The following is an 18,437-nucleotide window of genomic DNA, read 5'->3' as shown; positions in this document are numbered from 1 at the left end:
ACTAACTCTTACCACGACTTTTCCGGAGCAAACCATCCACCTCAGGGCCCTCGCACGCGTGTCCCCAAGTGTTAAAACTTATACACGCTGCCGAAGCCATATATGCATTGATCGTGCGATACTTGGCAGGTGCGATCATACCAGCACTAATGCACCGGATCCCATCAGAACTCCGCAGTTAAGCGTGCTTGGGCGAGAGTAGTACTAGGATTGGTGACCTCTTGGGAAGTCCTCGTGTTGCACCTCTTTTTTTGACGTTCTTTTCTTTTTTTACGTTTTTCTTCGTCCTTGTTAGTCGCAACCAAGTACCGCCGACACGACATCCAACTTACTCTTACCACGACTTTTCCGGAGCAAACCATCCACCTCAGGGCCCTCGCACGCGTGTCCCCAAGTGTTAAAACTTATACACGCTGCCGAATCCATATATGCATTGACCAAGCGATACTTGGCAGGTGTGATCATACCAGTACTAATGCACCGGATCCCATCAGAACTCTGCAGTGAAGCGTGCTTGGGCGAGAGTAGTACTAGGATGGGTGACCTCCTGGGAAGTCCTCGTGTTGCACCTCTTTTTTTGACGTTCTTTTCTTTTTTTATGTTTTTCTTCGTCCTGGTTAGTCGCAACCAAGTACCGCCGACACGACATCCAACTAACTCTTACCACGACTTTTCCGGAGCAAACCATCCACCTCAGGGCCCTCGCACGCGTGTCCCCAAGTGTTAAAACTTATACACGCTGCCGAAGCCATATATGCATTAACCGTGCGATACTTGGCAGGTGCGATCATACCAGCACTTATGCACCGGATCCCATCAGAACTCCGCAGTGAAGCGTGCTTGGGCGAGAGTAGTACTAGGATGGGTGACCTCCTGGGAAGTCCTCGTGTTGCACCTATTTTTTTGACGTTCTTTTCTTTTTTTACGTTTTTCTTCGTCCTTGTTAGTCGCAACCAAGTACCGCCGACACGACATCCAACTAACTCTTACCAAGACTTTTCCGGAGCAAACCATCCACCTCAGGGCCCTCGCACGCGTGTCCCCAAGTGTTAAAACTTATACACGCTGCCGAAGCCATATATGCATTGATCGTGCGATCCTTGGCAGGTGCGATCATACCAGTACTAATGCACCGGATCCCATCAGAACTCCGCAGTTAAGCGTGCTTGGGCGAGAGTAGTACTAGGTTGGGTGACCTCCTTGGAAGTCCTCGTGTTGCACCTCTTTTCTCAGGGCCCTCGCACGCGTGTCCCCAAGTGTTAAAACTTATACACGCTGCCGAAGCAATATATGCATTGATCGTGCGATACTTGGCAGGTGCGATCATACCGTAACCTCCTGGGAAGTCCTCGTGTTGCACCTCTTTTTTTGACGTTCTTTTCTTTTTTTACGTTTTTCTTCGTCCTTGTTAGTCGCAACCAAGTACCGCCGACACGACATCCAACTAACTCTTACCACGACTTTTCCGGAGTAAACCATCCACCTCAGGGCCCTCGCACGCGTGTCCCCAAGTGTTAAAACTTATACACGCTGCCGAAGCCATATATGCATTGATCGTGCGATACTTGGCAGGTGCGATCATACCAGCACTAATGCACCGGATCCCATCAGAACTCCGCAGTTAAGCGTGCTTGGGCGAGAGTAGTACTAGGATTGGTGACCTCCTGGGAAGTCCTCGTGTTGCACCTCTTTTTTTGACGTTCTTTTCTTTTTTACGTTTTTCTTCGTCCTTGTTAGTCGCAACCAAGTACCGCCGACACGACATCCAACTAACTCTTACCACGACTTTTCCGGAGCAAACCATCCACCTCAGGGCCCTCGCACGCGTGTCCCCAAGTGTTAAAACTTATACACGCTGCCGAAGCCATATATGCATTGATCGTGCGATACTTGGCAGGTGCGATCATACCAGCACTAATGCACCGGATCCCATCAGAACTCCGCAGTTAAGCGTGCTTGGGCGAGAGTAGTACTAGGATTGGTGACCTCTTGGGAAGTCCTCGTGTTGCACCTCTTTTTATGACGTTCTTTTCTTTTTTTACGTTTTTCTTCGTCCTTGTTAGTCGCAACCAAGTACCGCCGACACGACATCCAACTTAACTCTTACCACGACTTTTCCGGAGCAAACCATCCACCTCAGGGCCCTCGCACGCGTGTCCCCAAGTGTTAAAACTTATACACGCTGCCGAATCCATATATGCATTGACCAAGCGATACTTGGCAGGTGCGATCATACCAGCACTAATGCACCGGATCCCATCAGAACTCCGCAGTTAAGCGTGCTTGGGCGAGAGTAGTACTAGGATGGGTGACCTCCTGGGAAGTCCTCGTGTTGCACCTCTTTTTTTGACGTTCTTTTCTTTTTTTACGTTTTTCTTCGTCCTTGTTAGTCGCAACCAAGTACCGCCGACACGACATCCAACTAACTCTTACCACGACTTTTCCGGAGTAAACCATCCACCTCAGGGCCCTCGCACGCGTGTCCCCAAGTGTTAAAACTTATACACGCTGCCGAAGCCATATATGCATTGATCGTGCGATACTTGGCAGGTGCGATCATACCAGCACTAATGCACCGGATCCCATCAGAACTCCGCAGTTAAGCGTGCTTGGGCGAGAGTAGTACTAGGATTGGTGACCTCCTGGGAAGTCCTCGTGTTGCACCTCTTTTTTTGACGTTCTTTTCTTTTTTTACGTTTTTCTTCGTCCTTGTTAGTCGCAACCAAGTACCGCCGACACGACATCCAACTAACTCTTACCACGACTTTTCCGGAGCAAACCATCCACCTCAGGGCCCTCGCACTGGTGTCCCCAAGTGTTAAAACTTATACACGCTGCCGAAGCCATATATGCATTGATCGTGCGATACTTGGCAGGTGCGATCATACCAGCACTAATGCACCGGATCCCATCAGAACTCCGCAGTTAAGCGTGCTTGGGCGAGAGTAGTACTAGGATTGGTGACCTCCTGGGAAGTCCTCGTGTTGCACCTCTTTTTTTGACGTTCTTTTCTTTTTTACGTTTTTCTTCGTCCTTGTTAGTCGCAACCAAGTACCGCCGACACGACATCCAACTAACTCTTACCACGACTTTTCCGGAGCAAACCATCCACCTCAGGGCCCTCGCACTGCGTGTCCCCAAGTGTTAAAACTTATACACGCTGCCGAAGCCATATATGCATTGATCGTGCGATACTTGGCAGGTGCGATCATACCAGCACTAATGCACCGGATCCCATCAGAACTCCGCAGTTAAGCGTGCTTGGGCGAGAGTAGTACTAGGATTGGTGACCTCCTGGGAAGTCCTCGTGTTGCACCTCTTTTTTTGACGTTCTTTTCTTTTTTTACGTTTTTCTTCGTCCTTGTTAGTCGCAACCAAGTACCGCCGACACGACATCCAACTAACTCTTACCACGACTTTTCCGGAGCAAACCATCCACCTCAGGGCCCTCGCATGCGTGTCCCCAAGTGTTAAAACTTATACACGCTGCCGAAGCCATATATGCATTGATCGTGCGATACTTGGCAGGTGCGATCATACCAGCACTAATGCACCGGATCCCATCAGAACTCCGCAGTTAAGCGTGCTTGGGCGAGAGTAGTACTAGGATTGGTGACCTCTTGGGAAGTCCTCGTGTTGCACCTCTTTTTTTGACGTTCTTTTCTTTTTTTACGTTTTTCTTCGTCCTTGTTAGTCGCAACCAAGTACCGCCGACACGACATCCAACTTACTCTTACCACGACTTTTCCGGAGCAAACCATCCACCTCAGGGCCCTCGCACGCGTGTCCCCAAGTGTTAAAACTTATACACGCTGCCGAATCCATATATGCATTGACCAAGCGATACTTGGCAGGTGCGATCATACCAGCACTAATGCACCGGATCCCATCAGAACTCTGCAGTTAAGCGTGCTTGGGCGAGAGTAGTACTAGGATGGGTGACCTCCTGGGAAGTCCTCGTGTTGCACCTCTTGTTTTGACGTTCTTTTCTTTTTTTATGTTTTTCTTCGTCCTGGTTAGTCGCAACCAAGTACCGCCGACACGACATCCAACTAACTCTTACCAAGACTTTTCCGGAGCAAACCATCCACCTCAGGGCCCTCGCACGCGTGTCCCCAAGTGTTAAAACTTATACACGCTGCCGAAGCCATATATGCATTAACCGTGCGATACTTGGCAGGTGCGATCATACCAGCACTTATGCACCGGATCCCATCAGAACTCCGCAGTGAAGCGTGCTTGGGCGAGAGTAGTACTAGGATGGGTGACCTCCTGGGAAGTCCTCGTGTTGCACCTATTTTTTTGACGTTCTTTTCTTTTTTTACGTTTTTCTTCGTCCTTGTTAGTCGCAACCAAGTACCGCCGACACGACATCCAACTAACTCTTACCAAGACTTTTCCGGAGCAAACCATCAACCTCAGGGCCCTCGCACGCGTGTCCCCAAGTGTTAAAACTTATACACGCTGCCGAAGCCATATATGCATTGATCGTGCGATCCTTGGCAGGTGCGATCATACCAGTACTAATGCACTGGATCCCATCAGAACTCCGCAGTTAAGCGTGCTTGGGCGAGAGTAGTACTAGGATGGGTGACCTCCTGGGAAGTCCTCGTGTTGCACCTCTTTTCTCAGGGCCCTCGCACGCGTGTCCCCAAGTGTTAAAACTTATACACGCTGCCGAAGCAATATATGCATTGATCGTGCGATACTTGGCAGGTGCGATCATACCGTGACCTCCTGGGAAGTCCTCGTGTTGCACCTCTTTTTTTGACGTTCTTTTCTTTTTTTACGTTTTTCTTCGTCCTTGTTAGTCGCAACCAAGTACCGCCGACACGACATCCAACTAACTCTTACCACGACTTTTCCGGAGTAAACCATCCACCTCAGGGCCCTCGCACGCGTGTCCCCAAGTGTTAAAACTTATACACGCTGCCGAAGCCATATATGCATTGATCGTGCGATACTTGGCAGGTGCGATCATACCAGCACTAATGCACCGGATCCCATCAGAACTCCGCAGTTAAGCGTGCTTGGGCGAGAGTAGTACTAGGATTGGTGACCTCCTGGGAAGTCCTCGTGTTGCACCTCTTTTTTTGACGTTCTTTTCTTTTTTTACGTTTTTCTTCGTCCTTGTTAGTCGCAACCAAGTACCGCCGACACGACATCCAACTAACTCTTACCACGACTTTTCCGGAGTAAACCATCCACCTCAGGGCCCTCGCACGCGTGTCCCCAAGTGTTAAAACTTATACACGCTGCCGAAGCCATATATGCATTGATCGTGCGATACTTGGCAGGTGCGATCATACCAGCACTAATGCACCGGATCCCATCAGAACTCCGCAGTTAAGCGTGCTTGGGCGAGAGTAGTACTAGGATTGGTGACCTCCTGGGAAGTCCTCGTGTTGCACCTCTTTTTTTGACGTTCTTTTCTTTTTTTACGTTTTTCTTCGTCCTTGTTAGTCGCAACCAAGTACCGCCGACACGACATCCAACTTACTCTTACCACGACTTTTCCGGAGCAAACCATCCAACTCAGGGCCCTCGCACGCGTGTCCCCAAGTGTTAAAACTTATACACGCTGCCGAATCCATATATGCATTGACCAAGCGATACTTGGCAGGTGCGATCATACCAGCACTAATGCACCGGATCCCATCAGAACTCTGCAGTTAAGCGTGCTTGGGCGAGAGTAGTACTAGGATGGGTGACCTCCTGGGAAGTCCTCGTGTTGCACCTCTTTTTTTGACGTTCTTTTCTTTTTTTACGTTTTTCTTCGTCCTTGTTAGTCGCAACCAAGTACCGCCGACACGACATCCAACTAACTCTTACGACGACTTTTCCGGAGCAAACCATCCACCTCAGGGCCCTCGCACGCGTGTCCCCAAGTGTTAAAACTTATACACGCTGCCGAAGCCATATATGCATTGATCGTGCGATCCTTGGCAGGTGCGATCATACCAGTACTAATGCACCGGATCTCATCAGAACTCCGTAGTTAAGCGTGCTTGGGCGAGAGTAGGACTAGGATGGGTGACCTCCTGGGAAGTCCTCGTGTTGCACCTCTTTTTTTGACGTTCTTTTCTTTTTTTACGTTTTTCTTCGTCCTTGTTAGTCGCAACCAAGTACCGCCGACACGACATCCAACTAACTCTTACCACGACTTTTCCGGAGCAAACCATCCACCTCAGGGCCCTCGCATGCGTGTCCCCAAGTGTTAAAACTTATACACGCTGCCGAAGCCATATATGCATTGATCGTGCAATACTTGGCAGGTGCGATCATACCAGCACTAATGCACCGGATCCCATCAGAACTCCGCAGTTAAGCGGGCTAGGGCGAGAGTAGTACTAGGATTGGTGACCTCTTGGGAAGTCCTCGTGTTGCACCTCTTTTTATGACGTTCTTTTCTTTTTTTACGTTTTTCTTCGTCCTTGTTAGTCGCAACCAAGTACCGCCGACACGACATCCAACTTACTCTTACCACGACTTTTCCGGAGCAAACCATCCACCTCAGGGCCCTCGCACGCGTGTCCCCAAGTGTTAAAACTTATACACGCTGCCGAATCCATATATGCATTGACCAAGCGATACTTGGCAGGTGCGATCATACCAGCACTAATGCACCGGATCCCATCAGAACTCTGCAGTTAAGCGTGCTTGGGCGAGAGTAGTACTAGGATGGGTGACCTCCTGGGAAGTCCTCGTGTTGCACCTCTTTTTTTGACGTTCTTTTCTTTTTTTACGTTTTTCTTCGTCCTTGTTAGTCGCAACCAAGTACCGCCGACACGACATCCAACTAACTCTTACGACGACTTTTCCGGAGCAAACCATCCACCTCAGGGCCCTCGCACGCGTGTCCCCAAGTCTTAAAACTTATACACGCTGCCGAAGCCATATATGCATTGATCGTGCGATCCTTGGCAGGTGCGATCATACCAGTACTAATGCACCGGATCCCATCAGAACTCTGCAGTTAAGCGTGCTTGGGCGAGAGTAGTTCTAGGATGGGTGACCTCCTGGGAAGTCCTCGTGTTGCACCTCTTTTTTTGACGTTCTTTTCTTTTTTTACGTTAGTACTAGGATGGGTGACCTCCTGGGAAGTCCTCGTGTTGCACCTCTTTTCTCAGGGCCCTCGCACGCGTGTCCCCAAATGTTAAAACTTATACACGCTGCCGAAGCCATATATGCATTGATCGTGCGATCCTTGGCAGGTGCGATCATACCAGTACTAATGCATCGGATCCCATCAGAACTCTGCAGTTAAGCGTGCTTGGGCGAGAGTAGTACTAGGATGGGTGACCTCCTGGGAATTCCTCGTGTTGCACCTCTTTTTTTGACGTTCTTTTCTTTTTTTACGTTTTTCTTCGTCCTTGTTAGTCGCAACCAAGTACCGCCGACACGACATCCAACTAACTCTTACCACGACTTTTCCGGAGCAAGCCATCCACCTCAGGGCCCTCGCACGCGTGTCCCCAAGTGTTAAAACTTATACACGCTGCCGAAGCCATATATGCATTGATCGTGCGATGCTTGGCAGGTGCGATCATACCAGCACTAATGCACCGAATCCCATCAGAACATCGCAGTTAAGCGTGCTTGGGCGAGAGTAGTACTAGGATGGGTGACCTCCTGGGAAGTCCTCGTGTTGCACCTCTTTTCTCAGGGCCCTCGCACGCGTGTCCCCAAATGTTAAAACTTATACACGCTGCCGAAGCCATATATGCATTGATCGTGCGATACTTGGCAGGTGCGATCATACCAGCACTAATGCACCGGATCCCATCAGAACTCCGCAGTTAAGCGTGCTTGGGCGAGAGTAGTACTAGGATTGGTGACCTCCTGGGAAGTCCTCGTGTTGCACCTCTTTTTCCGAAGCCATATATGCATTGATCGTGCGATACTTGGCAGGTGCTACCATACCAGCACTTATGCACCGGATCCCATCAGAACTGCGCAGTGAAGCGTGCTTGGGCGAGAGTAGTACTAGGATGGGTGACCTCCTGGGAAGTCCTCGTGTTGCACCTATTTTTTTGACGTTCTTTTCTTTTTTTACGTTTTTCTTCGTCCTTGTTAGAACCAACCAAGTACCGCCGACACGACATCCAACTAACTCTTACCATGAGTTTTCCGGAGCAAACCATCCACCTCAGGGCCCTTGCACGCGTGTCCCCAAGTGTTAAAACTTATACACGCTGCCGAAGCCATATATGCATTGATCGTGCGATCCTTGGCAAGTGCGATCATACCTGTATTAATGCACCGGATCCCATCAGAACTCCGCAGTTAAGCGTGCTTGGGCAAGAGTAGTACTAGGATGGGTGACCTCCTAGGAAGTCCTCGTGTTGCACCTCCTTTTTTGACGTTCTTTTCTTTTTTTACGTTTTTCTTCGTCCTTGTTAGTCGCAACCAAGTACCGCCGACACGACATCCAACTAACTCTTACCACGACTTTTCCGGAGCAAGCCATCCACCTCAGGGCCCTCGCACGCGTGTCCCCAAGTGTTAAAACTTATACACGCTGCCGAAGCCATATATGCATTGATCGTGCGATGCTTGGCAGGTGCGATCATACCAGCACTAATGCACCGAATCCCATCAGAACTTCGCAGGTAAGCGTGCTTGGGCGAGAGTAGTACTAGGATGGGTGACCTCCTGGGAAGTCCTCGTGTTGCACCTCTTTTCTCAGGGCCCTCGCACGCGTGTCCCCAAATGTTAAAACTTATACACGCTGCCGAAGCCATATATGCATTGATCGTGCGATACTTGGCAGGTGCGATCATACCAGCACTAATGCACCGGATCCCGTCAGAACTCCGCAGTTAAGCGTGCTTGGGCGAGAGTAATACTAGGATGCGTGACCTCCTGGGAAGTCCTCGTGTTGCACCTCTTTTTCGGATCCCATCAGAACTCCGCAGTTAAGCGTGCTTGGGCGAGAGTAGTACTAGGACGGGTGACCTCCTGGGAAGTCCTCGTGTTACACCTCTTTTTTTGACGTTCTTTTCTTTTTTTACGTTTTTCTTCGTACTTGTTAGTCGCAACCAAGTACCGCCGACACGACATCCAACTAACTCTTACCACGACTTTTCCGGAGCAAACCATCCACCTCAGGGCCCTCCCACTCGTGTCCCCAAGTGTTAAAACTTATACACGCTGCCGAAGCCATATATGCATTGATCGTGCGATACTTGGCAGTTGCGATCATACCAGCACTAATGCACCGGATCCCATCAGAACTCCGCAGTTAAGCGTGCTTGGGCGAGAGTAGTACTAGGATTGGTGACCTCCTGGGAAGTCCTCGTGTTGCACCTCTTTTTTTGACGTTCTTTTCTTTTTTTACGTTTTTCTTCGTCCTTGTTAGTCGCAACCAAGTACCGCCGACACGACATCCAACTAACTCTTACCACGAATTTTCCGGAGCAAACCATCCACCTCAGGGCCCTCGCACTCGTGTCCCCAAGTGTTAAAACTTATACACGCTGCCGAAGCCATATACGCATTGATCGTGCGATGCTTGGCAGGTGCGATCATACCAGCACTAATGCACCGGATCCCATCAGAACTCCGCAGTTAAGCGGGCTAGGGCGAGAGTAGTACTAGGATTGGTGACCTCTTGGGAAGTCCTCGTGTTGCACCTCTTTTTATGACGTTCTTTTCTTTTTTTACGTTTTTCTTCGTCCTTGTTAGTCGCAACCAAGTACCGCCGACACGACATCCAACTTACTCTTACCACGACTTTTCCGGAGCAAACCATCCACCTCAGGGCCCTCGCACGCGTGTCCCCAAGTGTTAAAACTTATACACGCTGCCGAAGCCATATATGCATTGATCGTGCGATCCTTGGCAGGTGCGATCATACCAGTACTAATGCACCGGATCCCATCAGAACTCTGCAGTTAAGCGTGCTTGGGCGAGAGTAGTACTAGGATGGGTGACCTCCTGGGAAGTCCTCGTGTTGCACCTCTTTTTTTGACGTTCTTTTCTTTTTTTACGTTTTTCTTCGTCCTTGTTAGTCGCAACCAAGTACCGCCGACACGACATCCAACTTACTCTTACCACGACTTTTCCGGAGCAAACCATCCACCTCAGGGCCCTCGCACGCGTGTCCCCAAGTGTTAAAACTTATACACGCTGCCGAATCCATATATGCATTGACCAAGCGATACTTGGCAGGTGCGATCATACCAGCACTAATGCACCGGATCCCATCAGAACTCTGCAGTTAAGCGTGCTTGGGCGAGAGTAGTACTAGGATGGGTGACCTCCTGGGAAGTCCTCGTGTTGCACCTCTTTTTTTGACGTTCTTTTCTTTTTTTACGTTTTTCTTCGTCCTTGTTAGTCGCAACCAAGTACCGCCGACACGACATCCAACTAACTCTTTCCACGACTTTTCCGGAGCAAACCATCCACCTCAGGGCCCTCGCACGCGTGTCCCCAAGTGTTAAAACTTATACACGCTGCCGAAGCCATATATGCATTGATCGTGCGATCCTTGGCAGGTGCGATCATACCAGTACTAATGCACCGGATCCCATCAGAACTCTGCAGTTAAGCGTGCTTGGGCGAGAGTAGTACTAGGATGGGTGACCTCCTGGGAAGTCCTCGTGTTGCACCTCTTTTTTTGACGTTCTTTTCTTTTTTTACGTTTTTCTTCGTCCTTGTTAGTCGCAACCAAGTACCGCCGACACGACATCCAACTAACTCTTACCACGACTTTTCCGGAGCAAGCCATCCACCTCAGGGCCCTCGCACGCGTGTCCCCAAGTGTTAAAACTTATACACGCTGCCGAAGCCATATATGCATTGATCGTGCGATGCTTGGCAGGTGCGATCATACCAGCACTAATGCACCGAATCCCATCAGAACATCGCAGTTAAGCGTGCTTGGGCGAGAGTAGTACTAGGATGGGTGACCTCCTGGGAAGTCCTCGTGTTGCACCTCTTTTCTCAGGGCCCTCGCACGCGTGTCCCCAAATGTTAAAACTTATACACGCTGCCGAAGCCATATATGCGTTGATCGTGCGATCCTTGGCAGGTGCGATCATACCAGTACTAATGCACCGGATCCCATCAGAACTCTGCAGTTAAGCGTGCTTGGGCGAGAGTAGTACTAGGATGGGTGACCTCCTGGGAAGTCCTCGTGTTGCACCTCTTTTTTTGACGTTCTTTTCTTTTTTTACGTTTTTCTTCGTCCTTGTTAGTCGCAACCAAGTACCGCCGACACGACATCCAACTAACTCTTACCACGACTTTTCCGGAGCAAGCCATCCACCTCAGGGCCCTCGCACGCGTGTCCCCAAGTGTTAAAACTTATACACGCTGCCGAAGCCATATATGCATTGATCGTGCGATGCTTGGCAGGTGCGATCATACCAGCACTAATGCACCGAATCCCATCAGAACATCGCAGTTAAGCGTGCTTGGGCGAGAGTAGTACTAGGATGGGTGACCTCCTGGGAAGTCCTCGTGTTGCACCTCTTTTCTCAGGGCCCTCGCACGCGTGTCCCCAAATGTTAAAACTTATACACGCTGCCGAAGCCATATATGCATTGATCGTGCGATACTTGGCAGGTGCGATCATACCAGCACTAATGCACCGGATCCCATCAGAACTCCGCAGTTAAGCGTGCTTGGGCGAGAGTAGTACTAGGATTGGTGACCTCCTGGGAAGTCCTCGTGTTGCACCTCTTTTTCCGAAGCCATATATGCATTGATCGTGCGATACTTGGCAGGTGCTACCATACCAGCACTTATGCACCGGATCCCGTCAGAACTGCGCAGTGAAGCGTGCTTGGGCGAGAGTAGTACTAGGATGGGTGACCTCATGGGAAGTCCTCGTGTTGCACCTATTTTTTTGACGTTCTTTTCTTTTTTTACGTTTTTCTTCGTCCTTGTTAGAAGCAACCAAGTACCGCCGACACGACATCCAACTAACTCTTACCACGACTTTTCCGGAGCAAACCATCCACCTCAGGGCCCTTGCACGCGTGTCCCCAAGTGTTAAAACTTATACACGCTGCCGAAGCCATATATGCATTGATCGTGCGATCCTTGGCAGGTGCGATCATACCAGTATTAATGCACCGGATCCCATCAGAACTCCGCAGTTAAGCGTGCTTGGGCGAGAGTAGTACTAGGATGGGTGACCTCCTCGGAAGTCCTCGTGTTGCACCTCTTTTCTCAGGGCCCTCGCACGCGTGTCCCCAAGTGTTAAAACTTATACACGCTGCCGAAGCCATATATGCATTGATCGTGCGATACTTGGCAGGTGCGATCATACCAGCACTAATGCACCGGATCCCATCAGAACTCCGCAGCTAAGCGTGCTTGGGCGAGAGTAGTACTAGGATGGGTGACCTCGTGGGAAGTCCTCGTGTTGCACCTCTTTTTTTGACGTTCTTTTCTTTTTTTACGTCTTTCTTCGTCCTTGTTAGTCGCAACCAAGTACCGCCGACACGACATCCAACTAACTCTTACCACGACTTTTCCGGAGCAAACCATCCACCTCAGGGCCCTCGCACGCGTGTCCCCAAGTGTTAAAACTTATACACGCTGCCGAAGCCATATATGCATTGATCGTGCGATGCTTGGCAGGTGCGATCATACCAGCACTAATGCACTGAAGCCCATCAGAACTTCGCAGTTAAGCGTGCTTGGGCGAGAGTAGTACTAGGATGGGTGACCTCCTGGGAAGTAATCGTGTTGCACCTCTTTTCTCACGGCCCTCGCACGCGTGTCCCTAAGTGTTAAAACTTATACATGCTGCCGAAGCCATATATGCATTGATCGTGCGATCCTTGGCAGGTGCGATCATACCAGTACTAATGCACCGGATCCCATCAGAACTCTGCAGTTAAGCGTGCTTGGGCGAGAGTAGTACTAGGATGGGTGACCTCCTGGGAAGTCCTCGTGTTGCACCTCTTTTTTTGACGTTCTTTTCTTTTTTTACGTTTTTCTTCGTCCTTGTTAGTCGCAACCAAGTACCGCCGACACGACATCCAACTTACTCTTACCACGACTTTTCCGGAGCAAACCATCCACCTCAGGGCCCTCGCACGCGTGTCCCCAAGTGTTAAAACTTATACACGCTGCCGAATCCATATATGCATTGACCAAGCGATACTTGGCAGGTGCGATCATACCAGCACTAATGCACCGGATCCCATCAGAACTCTGCAGTTAAGCGTGCTTGGGCGAGAGTAGTACTAGGATGGGTGACCTCCTGGGAAGTCCTCGTGTTGCACCTCTTTTTTTGACGTTCTTTTCTTTTTTTACGTTTTTCTTCGTCCTTGTTAGTCGCAACCAAGTACCGCCGACACGACATCCAACTAACTCTTTCCACGACTTTTCCGGAGCAAACCATCCACCTCAGGGCCCTCGCACGCGTGTCCCCAAGTGTTAAAACTTATACACGCTGCCGAAGCCATATATGCATTGATCGTGCGATCCTTGGCAGGTGCGATCATACCAGCACTAATGCACCGGATCCCATCAGAACTGACGTTCTTTTCTTTTTTTACGTTTTTCTTCGTCCTTGTTAGTCGTAACCAAGTACCGCCGACACGACATCCAACTAACTCTTACCACGACTTTTCCGGAGCAAGCCATCCACCTCAGGGCCCTCGCACGCGTGTCCCCAAGTGTTAAAACTTATACACGCTGCCGAAGCCATATATGCATTGATCGTGCGATGCTTGGCAGGTGCGATCATACCAGCACTAATGCACCGAATCCCATCAGAACATCGCAGTTAAGCGTGCTTGGGCGAGAGTAGTACTAGGATGGGTGACCTCCTGGGAAGTCCTCGTGTTGCACCTCTTTTCTCAGGGCCCTCGCACGCGTGTCCCCAAATGTTAAAACTTATACACGCTGCCGAAGCCATATATGCGTTGATCGTGCGATCCTTGGCAGGTGCGATCATACCAGTACTAATGCACCGGATCCCATCAGAACTCTGCAGTTAAGCGTGCTTGGGCGAGAGTAGTACTAGGATGGGTGACCTCCTGGGAAGTCCTCGTGTTGCACCTCTTTTTTTGACGTTCTTTTCTTTTTTTACGTTTTTCTTCGTCCTTGTTAGTCGCAACCAAGTACCGCCGACACGACATCCAACTAACTCTTACCACGACTTTTCCGGAGCAAGCCATCCACCTCAGGGCCCTCGCACGCGTGTCCCCAAGTGTTAAAACTTATACACGCTGCCGAAGCCATATATGCATTGATCGTGCGATGCTTGGCAGGTGCGATCATACCAGCACTAATGCACCGAATCCCATCAGAACATCGCAGTTAAGCGTGCTTGGGCGAGAGTAGTACTAGGATGGGTGACCTCCTGGGAAGTCCTCGTGTTGCACCTCTTTTCTCAGGGCCCTCGCACGCGTGTCCCCAAATGTTAAAACTTATACACGCTGCCGAAGCCATATATGCATTGATCGTGCGATACTTGGCAGGTGCGATCATACCAGCACTAATGCACCGGATCCCATCAGAACTCCGCAGTTAAGCGTGCTTGGGCGAGAGTAGTACTAGGATTGGTGACCTCCTGGGAAGTCCTCGTGTTGCACCTCTTTTTCCGAAGCCATATATGCATTGATCGTGCGATACTTGGCAGGTGCTACCATACCAGCACTTATGCACCGGATCCCGTCAGAACTGCGCAGTGAAGCGTGCTTGGGCGAGAGTAGTACTAGGATGGGTGACCTCATGGGAAGTCCTCGTGTTGCACCTATTTTTTTGACGTTCTTTTCTTTTTTTACGTTTTTCTTCGTCCTTGTTAGAAGCAACCAAGTACCGCCGACACGACATCCAACTAACTCTTACCACGACTTTTCCGGAGCAAACCATCCACCTCAGGGCCCTTGCACGCGTGTCCCCAAGTGTTAAAACTTATACACGCTGCCGAAGCCATATATGCATTGATCGTGCGATCCTTGGCAGGTGCGATCATACCAGTATTAATGCACCGGATCCCATCAGAACTCCGCAGTTAAGCGTGCTTGGGCGAGAGTAGTACTAGGATGGGTGACCTCCTCGGAAGTCCTCGTGTTGCACCTCTTTTCTCAGGGCCCTCGCACGCGTGTCCCCAAGTGTTAAAACTTATACACGCTGCCGAAGCCATATATGCATTGATCGTGCGATACTTGGCAGGTGCGATCATACCAGCACTAATGCACCGGATCCCATCAGAACTCCGCAGCTAAGCGTGCTTGGGCGAGAGTAGTACTAGGATGGGTGACCTCGTGGGAAGTCCTCGTGTTGCACCTCTTTTTTTGACGTTCTTTTCTTTTTTTACGTCTTTCTTCGTCCTTGTTAGTCGCAACCAAGTACCGCCGACACGACATCCAACTAACTCTTACCACGACTTTTCCGGAGCAAACCATCCACCTCAGGGCCCTCGCACGCGTGTCCCCAAGTGTTAAAACTTATACACGCTGCCGAAGCCATATATGCATTGATCGTGCGATGCTTGGCAGGTGCGATCATACCAGCACTAATGCACTGAAGCCCATCAGAACTTCGCAGTTAAGCGTGCTTGGGCGAGAGTAGTACTAGGATGGGTGACCTCCTGGGAAGTCCTCGTGTTGCACCTCTTTTCTCACGGCCCTCGCACGCGTGTCCCTAAGTGTTAAAACTTATACATGCTGCGGAAGCCATATATGCATTGATCGTGCGATACTTGGCAGGTGCGATCATACCAGCACTAATGCACCGGATCCCATCAAAACTCCGCAGTTAAGCGTGCTTGGGCGAGAGTAGTACTAGGATGGTTGACCTCCTGGGAAGTCCTCGTGTTGCACCTATTTTTTTGACGTTCTTTTCTTTTTTTACGTTTTTCTTCGTCCTTGTTAGAAGCAACCAAGTACCGCCGACACGACATCCAACTAACTCTTACCACGAGTTTTCCGGAGCAAACCATCCACCTCAGGGCCCTTGCACGCGTGTCCCCAAGTGTTAAAACTTATACACGCTGCCGAAGCCATATATGCATTGATCGTGCGATCCTTGGCAGGTGCGATCATACCTGTATTAATGCACCGGATCCCATCAGAACTCCGCAGTTAAGCGTGCTTGGGCGAGAGTAGTACTAGGATGGGTGACCTCCTGGGAAGTCCACGTGTTGCACCTCCTTTTTTGACGTTCTTTTCTTTTTTTACGTTTTTCTTCGTCCTTGTTAGTCGCAACCAAGTACCGCCGACACGACATCCAACTAACTCTTACCACGACTTTTCCGGAGCAAGCCATCCACCTCAGGGCCCTCGCACGCGTGTCCCCAAGTGTTAAAACTTATACACGCTGCCGAAGCCATATATGCATTGATCGTGCGATGCTTGGCAGGTGCGATCATACCAGCACTAATGCACCGAATCCCATCAGAACTTCGCAGGTAAGCGTGCTTGGGCGAGAGTAGTACTAGGATGGGTGACCTCCTGGGAAGTCCTCGTGTTGCACCTCTTTTCTCAGGGCCCTCGCACGCGTGTCCCCAAATGTTAAAACTTATACACGCTGCCGAAGCCATATATGCATTGATCGTGCGATACTTGGCAGGTGCGATCATACCAGCACTAATGCACCGGATCCCGTCAGAACTCCGCAGTTAAGCGTGCTTGGGCGAGAGTAATACTAGGATGCGTGACCTCCTGGGAAGTCCTCGTGTTGCACCTCTTTTTCGGATCCCATCAGAACTCCGCAGTTAAGCGTGCTTGGGCGAGAGTAGTACTAGGACGGGTGACCTCCTGGGAAGTCCTCGTGTTACACCTCTTTTTTTGACGTTCTTTTCTTTTTTTACGTTTTTCTTCGTACTTGTTAGTCGCAACCAAGTACCGCCGACACGACATCCAACTAACTCTTACCACGACTTTTCCGGAGCAAACCATCCACCTCAGGGCCCTCCCACTCGTGTCCCCAAGTGTTAAAACTTATACACGCTGCCGAAGCCATATATGCATTGATCGTGCGATACTTGGCAGGTGCGATCATACCAGCACTAATGCACCGGATCCCATCAGAACTCCGCAGTTAAGCGTGCTTGGGCGAGAGTAGTACTAGGATTGGTGACCTCCTGGGAAGTCCTCGTGTTGCACCTCTTTTTTTGACGTTCTTTTCTTTTTTTACGTTTTTCTTCGTCCTTGTTAGTCGCAACCAAGTACCGCCGACACGACATCCAACTAACTCTTACCACGAATTTTACGGAGCAAACCATCCACCTCAGGGCCCTCGCACTCGTGTCCCCAAGTGTTAAAACTTATACACGCTGCCGAAGCCATATACGCATTGATGGTGCGATGCTTGGCAGGTGCGATCATACCAGCACTAATGCACCGGATCCCATCAGAACTCCGCAGTTAAGCGTGCTTGGGCGAGAGTAGTACTAGGATGGGTGACCTCGTGGGAAGTCCTCGTGTTGCACCTCTTTTTTTGACGTTCTTTTCTTTTTTTACGTCTTTCTTCGTCCTTCTTAGTCGCAACCAAGTACCGCCGACACGACATCCAACTAACTCTTACCACGACTTTTCCGGAGCAAACCATCCACCTCAGGGCCCTCGCACGCGTGTCCCCAAGTGTTAAAACTTATACACGCTGCCAAAGCCATATATGCATTGATCGTGCCATACTTGGCAGGTGCGATCACACCAGCACTAATGCACCGGATCCCATCAGACCTCCGCAGTTAAGCGTGCTTGGGCGAGAGTAGTACTAGGATGGGTGACCTCCTGGGAAGTCCTCGTGTTGCATCTCTTTTTTTGACGTTCTTTTCTTTTTTTTACGTTTTTCTTCGTCCTTGTTAGTCGCAACCAAGTACCGCCGACACGACATCCAACTAACTCTTACCACGGCTTTTCCGGAGCAAACCATCCACCTCAGGGCCCTCGCACGCGTGTCCCCAAGTGTTAAAACTTATACACGCTGCCGAAGCCATATATGCATTGATCGTGCGATGCTTGGCAGGTGCGATCATACCAGCACTAATGCACCGAATCCCATCAGAACTTCGCAGGTAAGCGTGCTTGAGCGAGAGTAGTACTAGGATGGGTGACCTCCTGGGAAGTCCTCGTGTTGCACCTCTTTTCTCAGGGCCCTCGCACGCGTGTCCCCAAATGTTAAAACTTATACACGCTGCCGAAGCCATATATGCATTGATCGTGCGATACTTGGCAGGTGCGATCATACCAGCACTAATGCACCGGATCCCGTCAGAACTCCGTAGTTAAGCGTGCTTGGGCGAGAGTAGTACTAGGATGGGTGACCTCCTGGGAAGTCCTCGTGTTACACCTCTTTTTTTGACGTTCTTTTCTTTTTTTACGTTTTTCTTCGTACTTGTTAGTCGCAACCAAGTACCGCCGACACGACATCCAACTAACTCTTACCACGACTTTTCCGGAGCAAACCATCCACCTCAGGGCCCTCCCACTCGTGTCCCCAAGTGTTAAAACTTATACACG

At 50.1% G+C, this 18,437-nt stretch overlaps 55 non-coding genes and 5 pseudogenes across 55 annotated transcripts; all 60 read left to right on the top strand.

The window, feature by feature from the left end:
* The first annotated feature begins 127 nt into the window (after positions 1-127).
* Positions 128-246, top strand: LOC148196296 (5S ribosomal RNA). The gene has a single exon (XR_015781144.1). It is a non-coding gene; the product is annotated as a 5S ribosomal RNA (ribosomal RNA).
* Positions 247-453: 207 nt separating this feature from the next.
* LOC148196295 (5S ribosomal RNA) lies at positions 454-572 on the top strand. Its single transcript, XR_015781177.1, has one exon. It is a non-coding gene; the product is annotated as a 5S ribosomal RNA (ribosomal RNA).
* A 207-nt stretch (positions 573-779) lies between these two features.
* On the top strand, positions 780-898 carry LOC148196294 (5S ribosomal RNA). The gene has a single exon (XR_015781091.1). It is a non-coding gene; the product is annotated as a 5S ribosomal RNA (ribosomal RNA).
* Positions 899-1,105: 207 nt separating this feature from the next.
* On the top strand, positions 1,106-1,224 carry LOC148196293 (5S ribosomal RNA). The gene has a single exon (XR_015781146.1). It is a non-coding gene; the product is annotated as a 5S ribosomal RNA (ribosomal RNA).
* A 346-nt stretch (positions 1,225-1,570) lies between these two features.
* On the top strand, positions 1,571-1,689 carry LOC148196292 (5S ribosomal RNA). The gene has a single exon (XR_015781138.1). It is a non-coding gene; the product is annotated as a 5S ribosomal RNA (ribosomal RNA).
* Positions 1,690-1,895: 206 nt separating this feature from the next.
* Positions 1,896-2,014, top strand: LOC148196291 (5S ribosomal RNA). The gene has a single exon (XR_015781143.1). It is a non-coding gene; the product is annotated as a 5S ribosomal RNA (ribosomal RNA).
* A 208-nt stretch (positions 2,015-2,222) lies between these two features.
* LOC148196290 (5S ribosomal RNA) lies at positions 2,223-2,341 on the top strand. The gene has a single exon (XR_015781172.1). It is a non-coding gene; the product is annotated as a 5S ribosomal RNA (ribosomal RNA).
* Positions 2,342-2,548: 207 nt separating this feature from the next.
* On the top strand, positions 2,549-2,667 carry LOC148196289 (5S ribosomal RNA). Its single transcript, XR_015781137.1, has one exon. It is a non-coding gene; the product is annotated as a 5S ribosomal RNA (ribosomal RNA).
* Positions 2,668-2,874: 207 nt separating this feature from the next.
* On the top strand, positions 2,875-2,993 carry LOC148196288 (5S ribosomal RNA). The gene has a single exon (XR_015781136.1). It is a non-coding gene; the product is annotated as a 5S ribosomal RNA (ribosomal RNA).
* A 207-nt stretch (positions 2,994-3,200) lies between these two features.
* Positions 3,201-3,319, top strand: LOC148196287 (5S ribosomal RNA). Its single transcript, XR_015781135.1, has one exon. It is a non-coding gene; the product is annotated as a 5S ribosomal RNA (ribosomal RNA).
* A 207-nt stretch (positions 3,320-3,526) lies between these two features.
* LOC148196286 (5S ribosomal RNA) lies at positions 3,527-3,645 on the top strand. Its single transcript, XR_015781142.1, has one exon. It is a non-coding gene; the product is annotated as a 5S ribosomal RNA (ribosomal RNA).
* Positions 3,646-3,852: 207 nt separating this feature from the next.
* LOC148196285 (5S ribosomal RNA) lies at positions 3,853-3,971 on the top strand. Its single transcript, XR_015781311.1, has one exon. It is a non-coding gene; the product is annotated as a 5S ribosomal RNA (ribosomal RNA).
* Positions 3,972-4,178: 207 nt separating this feature from the next.
* Positions 4,179-4,297, top strand: LOC148196284 (5S ribosomal RNA). Its single transcript, XR_015781090.1, has one exon. It is a non-coding gene; the product is annotated as a 5S ribosomal RNA (ribosomal RNA).
* Positions 4,298-4,504: 207 nt separating this feature from the next.
* On the top strand, positions 4,505-4,623 carry LOC148196283 (5S ribosomal RNA). Its single transcript, XR_015781105.1, has one exon. It is a non-coding gene; the product is annotated as a 5S ribosomal RNA (ribosomal RNA).
* Positions 4,624-4,969: 346 nt separating this feature from the next.
* LOC148196282 (5S ribosomal RNA) lies at positions 4,970-5,088 on the top strand. The gene has a single exon (XR_015781134.1). It is a non-coding gene; the product is annotated as a 5S ribosomal RNA (ribosomal RNA).
* A 207-nt stretch (positions 5,089-5,295) lies between these two features.
* LOC148196281 (5S ribosomal RNA) lies at positions 5,296-5,414 on the top strand. Its single transcript, XR_015781133.1, has one exon. It is a non-coding gene; the product is annotated as a 5S ribosomal RNA (ribosomal RNA).
* A 207-nt stretch (positions 5,415-5,621) lies between these two features.
* On the top strand, positions 5,622-5,740 carry LOC148196280 (5S ribosomal RNA). The gene has a single exon (XR_015781310.1). It is a non-coding gene; the product is annotated as a 5S ribosomal RNA (ribosomal RNA).
* Positions 5,741-5,947: 207 nt separating this feature from the next.
* Positions 5,948-6,066, top strand: LOC148196279 (5S ribosomal RNA). The gene has a single exon (XR_015781240.1). It is a non-coding gene; the product is annotated as a 5S ribosomal RNA (ribosomal RNA).
* A 207-nt stretch (positions 6,067-6,273) lies between these two features.
* LOC148196278 (5S ribosomal RNA) lies at positions 6,274-6,392 on the top strand. Its single transcript, XR_015781234.1, has one exon. It is a non-coding gene; the product is annotated as a 5S ribosomal RNA (ribosomal RNA).
* A 207-nt stretch (positions 6,393-6,599) lies between these two features.
* LOC148196277 (5S ribosomal RNA) lies at positions 6,600-6,718 on the top strand. The gene has a single exon (XR_015781309.1). It is a non-coding gene; the product is annotated as a 5S ribosomal RNA (ribosomal RNA).
* Positions 6,719-6,925: 207 nt separating this feature from the next.
* LOC148196276 (5S ribosomal RNA) lies at positions 6,926-7,044 on the top strand. Its single transcript, XR_015781207.1, has one exon. It is a non-coding gene; the product is annotated as a 5S ribosomal RNA (ribosomal RNA).
* Positions 7,045-7,212: 168 nt separating this feature from the next.
* Positions 7,213-7,331, top strand: LOC148196275 (5S ribosomal RNA). Its single transcript, XR_015781181.1, has one exon. It is a non-coding gene; the product is annotated as a 5S ribosomal RNA (ribosomal RNA).
* A 207-nt stretch (positions 7,332-7,538) lies between these two features.
* Positions 7,539-7,657, top strand: LOC148196274 (5S ribosomal RNA). Its single transcript, XR_015781176.1, has one exon. It is a non-coding gene; the product is annotated as a 5S ribosomal RNA (ribosomal RNA).
* Positions 7,658-7,748: 91 nt separating this feature from the next.
* LOC148196273 (5S ribosomal RNA) lies at positions 7,749-7,867 on the top strand. The gene has a single exon (XR_015781132.1). It is a non-coding gene; the product is annotated as a 5S ribosomal RNA (ribosomal RNA).
* A 42-nt stretch (positions 7,868-7,909) lies between these two features.
* LOC148196272 (5S ribosomal RNA) lies at positions 7,910-8,028 on the top strand (annotated as a pseudogene).
* A 207-nt stretch (positions 8,029-8,235) lies between these two features.
* On the top strand, positions 8,236-8,354 carry LOC148196271 (5S ribosomal RNA; annotated as a pseudogene).
* A 207-nt stretch (positions 8,355-8,561) lies between these two features.
* Positions 8,562-8,680, top strand: LOC148196270 (5S ribosomal RNA). Its single transcript, XR_015781115.1, has one exon. It is a non-coding gene; the product is annotated as a 5S ribosomal RNA (ribosomal RNA).
* A 91-nt stretch (positions 8,681-8,771) lies between these two features.
* Positions 8,772-8,890, top strand: LOC148196269 (5S ribosomal RNA). Its single transcript, XR_015781258.1, has one exon. It is a non-coding gene; the product is annotated as a 5S ribosomal RNA (ribosomal RNA).
* Positions 8,891-9,193: 303 nt separating this feature from the next.
* On the top strand, positions 9,194-9,312 carry LOC148196268 (5S ribosomal RNA). The gene has a single exon (XR_015781209.1). It is a non-coding gene; the product is annotated as a 5S ribosomal RNA (ribosomal RNA).
* A 207-nt stretch (positions 9,313-9,519) lies between these two features.
* Positions 9,520-9,638, top strand: LOC148196267 (5S ribosomal RNA). Its single transcript, XR_015781233.1, has one exon. It is a non-coding gene; the product is annotated as a 5S ribosomal RNA (ribosomal RNA).
* A 207-nt stretch (positions 9,639-9,845) lies between these two features.
* On the top strand, positions 9,846-9,964 carry LOC148196266 (5S ribosomal RNA). Its single transcript, XR_015781104.1, has one exon. It is a non-coding gene; the product is annotated as a 5S ribosomal RNA (ribosomal RNA).
* A 207-nt stretch (positions 9,965-10,171) lies between these two features.
* Positions 10,172-10,290, top strand: LOC148196265 (5S ribosomal RNA). Its single transcript, XR_015781308.1, has one exon. It is a non-coding gene; the product is annotated as a 5S ribosomal RNA (ribosomal RNA).
* Positions 10,291-10,497: 207 nt separating this feature from the next.
* LOC148196264 (5S ribosomal RNA) lies at positions 10,498-10,616 on the top strand. The gene has a single exon (XR_015781103.1). It is a non-coding gene; the product is annotated as a 5S ribosomal RNA (ribosomal RNA).
* A 207-nt stretch (positions 10,617-10,823) lies between these two features.
* Positions 10,824-10,942, top strand: LOC148196263 (5S ribosomal RNA). The gene has a single exon (XR_015781175.1). It is a non-coding gene; the product is annotated as a 5S ribosomal RNA (ribosomal RNA).
* A 91-nt stretch (positions 10,943-11,033) lies between these two features.
* On the top strand, positions 11,034-11,152 carry LOC148196262 (5S ribosomal RNA). The gene has a single exon (XR_015781102.1). It is a non-coding gene; the product is annotated as a 5S ribosomal RNA (ribosomal RNA).
* A 207-nt stretch (positions 11,153-11,359) lies between these two features.
* On the top strand, positions 11,360-11,478 carry LOC148196261 (5S ribosomal RNA). The gene has a single exon (XR_015781174.1). It is a non-coding gene; the product is annotated as a 5S ribosomal RNA (ribosomal RNA).
* Positions 11,479-11,569: 91 nt separating this feature from the next.
* On the top strand, positions 11,570-11,688 carry LOC148196260 (5S ribosomal RNA). The gene has a single exon (XR_015781131.1). It is a non-coding gene; the product is annotated as a 5S ribosomal RNA (ribosomal RNA).
* Positions 11,689-11,730: 42 nt separating this feature from the next.
* LOC148196259 (5S ribosomal RNA) lies at positions 11,731-11,849 on the top strand (annotated as a pseudogene).
* Positions 11,850-12,056: 207 nt separating this feature from the next.
* LOC148196258 (5S ribosomal RNA) lies at positions 12,057-12,175 on the top strand. Its single transcript, XR_015781157.1, has one exon. It is a non-coding gene; the product is annotated as a 5S ribosomal RNA (ribosomal RNA).
* A 91-nt stretch (positions 12,176-12,266) lies between these two features.
* Positions 12,267-12,385, top strand: LOC148196257 (5S ribosomal RNA). The gene has a single exon (XR_015781250.1). It is a non-coding gene; the product is annotated as a 5S ribosomal RNA (ribosomal RNA).
* A 207-nt stretch (positions 12,386-12,592) lies between these two features.
* On the top strand, positions 12,593-12,711 carry LOC148196256 (5S ribosomal RNA; annotated as a pseudogene).
* A 91-nt stretch (positions 12,712-12,802) lies between these two features.
* Positions 12,803-12,921, top strand: LOC148196255 (5S ribosomal RNA). Its single transcript, XR_015781101.1, has one exon. It is a non-coding gene; the product is annotated as a 5S ribosomal RNA (ribosomal RNA).
* Positions 12,922-13,128: 207 nt separating this feature from the next.
* LOC148196254 (5S ribosomal RNA) lies at positions 13,129-13,247 on the top strand. The gene has a single exon (XR_015781307.1). It is a non-coding gene; the product is annotated as a 5S ribosomal RNA (ribosomal RNA).
* A 452-nt stretch (positions 13,248-13,699) lies between these two features.
* Positions 13,700-13,818, top strand: LOC148196253 (5S ribosomal RNA). Its single transcript, XR_015781173.1, has one exon. It is a non-coding gene; the product is annotated as a 5S ribosomal RNA (ribosomal RNA).
* Positions 13,819-13,909: 91 nt separating this feature from the next.
* Positions 13,910-14,028, top strand: LOC148196252 (5S ribosomal RNA). The gene has a single exon (XR_015781100.1). It is a non-coding gene; the product is annotated as a 5S ribosomal RNA (ribosomal RNA).
* A 207-nt stretch (positions 14,029-14,235) lies between these two features.
* Positions 14,236-14,354, top strand: LOC148196251 (5S ribosomal RNA). Its single transcript, XR_015781171.1, has one exon. It is a non-coding gene; the product is annotated as a 5S ribosomal RNA (ribosomal RNA).
* Positions 14,355-14,445: 91 nt separating this feature from the next.
* On the top strand, positions 14,446-14,564 carry LOC148196250 (5S ribosomal RNA). The gene has a single exon (XR_015781130.1). It is a non-coding gene; the product is annotated as a 5S ribosomal RNA (ribosomal RNA).
* Positions 14,565-14,606: 42 nt separating this feature from the next.
* LOC148196249 (5S ribosomal RNA) lies at positions 14,607-14,725 on the top strand (annotated as a pseudogene).
* A 207-nt stretch (positions 14,726-14,932) lies between these two features.
* On the top strand, positions 14,933-15,051 carry LOC148196248 (5S ribosomal RNA). Its single transcript, XR_015781156.1, has one exon. It is a non-coding gene; the product is annotated as a 5S ribosomal RNA (ribosomal RNA).
* Positions 15,052-15,142: 91 nt separating this feature from the next.
* On the top strand, positions 15,143-15,261 carry LOC148196247 (5S ribosomal RNA). The gene has a single exon (XR_015781239.1). It is a non-coding gene; the product is annotated as a 5S ribosomal RNA (ribosomal RNA).
* Positions 15,262-15,468: 207 nt separating this feature from the next.
* LOC148196246 (5S ribosomal RNA) lies at positions 15,469-15,587 on the top strand. Its single transcript, XR_015781222.1, has one exon. It is a non-coding gene; the product is annotated as a 5S ribosomal RNA (ribosomal RNA).
* A 91-nt stretch (positions 15,588-15,678) lies between these two features.
* LOC148196245 (5S ribosomal RNA) lies at positions 15,679-15,797 on the top strand. Its single transcript, XR_015781221.1, has one exon. It is a non-coding gene; the product is annotated as a 5S ribosomal RNA (ribosomal RNA).
* A 207-nt stretch (positions 15,798-16,004) lies between these two features.
* On the top strand, positions 16,005-16,123 carry LOC148196244 (5S ribosomal RNA). The gene has a single exon (XR_015781315.1). It is a non-coding gene; the product is annotated as a 5S ribosomal RNA (ribosomal RNA).
* A 207-nt stretch (positions 16,124-16,330) lies between these two features.
* LOC148196243 (5S ribosomal RNA) lies at positions 16,331-16,449 on the top strand. Its single transcript, XR_015781114.1, has one exon. It is a non-coding gene; the product is annotated as a 5S ribosomal RNA (ribosomal RNA).
* Positions 16,450-16,540: 91 nt separating this feature from the next.
* LOC148196242 (5S ribosomal RNA) lies at positions 16,541-16,659 on the top strand. The gene has a single exon (XR_015781257.1). It is a non-coding gene; the product is annotated as a 5S ribosomal RNA (ribosomal RNA).
* Positions 16,660-16,962: 303 nt separating this feature from the next.
* On the top strand, positions 16,963-17,081 carry LOC148196241 (5S ribosomal RNA). The gene has a single exon (XR_015781129.1). It is a non-coding gene; the product is annotated as a 5S ribosomal RNA (ribosomal RNA).
* A 207-nt stretch (positions 17,082-17,288) lies between these two features.
* On the top strand, positions 17,289-17,407 carry LOC148196240 (5S ribosomal RNA). Its single transcript, XR_015781228.1, has one exon. It is a non-coding gene; the product is annotated as a 5S ribosomal RNA (ribosomal RNA).
* A 207-nt stretch (positions 17,408-17,614) lies between these two features.
* LOC148196239 (5S ribosomal RNA) lies at positions 17,615-17,733 on the top strand. The gene has a single exon (XR_015781162.1). It is a non-coding gene; the product is annotated as a 5S ribosomal RNA (ribosomal RNA).
* A 208-nt stretch (positions 17,734-17,941) lies between these two features.
* LOC148196238 (5S ribosomal RNA) lies at positions 17,942-18,060 on the top strand. Its single transcript, XR_015781232.1, has one exon. It is a non-coding gene; the product is annotated as a 5S ribosomal RNA (ribosomal RNA).
* Positions 18,061-18,151: 91 nt separating this feature from the next.
* LOC148196237 (5S ribosomal RNA) lies at positions 18,152-18,270 on the top strand. Its single transcript, XR_015781124.1, has one exon. It is a non-coding gene; the product is annotated as a 5S ribosomal RNA (ribosomal RNA).
* Positions 18,271-18,437: the final 167 nt, after the last annotated feature.

The sequence above is a fragment of the Vigna umbellata genome, chromosome 7 (genome assembly GCF_029865625.1).
Source record: "Vigna umbellata cultivar VRB3 chromosome 7, Vumbellata_1.0, whole genome shotgun sequence".
Taxonomy (NCBI): domain Eukaryota; kingdom Viridiplantae; phylum Streptophyta; class Magnoliopsida; order Fabales; family Fabaceae; genus Vigna; species Vigna umbellata.
The sequence above is the reverse complement of the archived record's forward strand: the minus strand, read 5'-3'. Positions and strand labels throughout refer to the sequence as shown.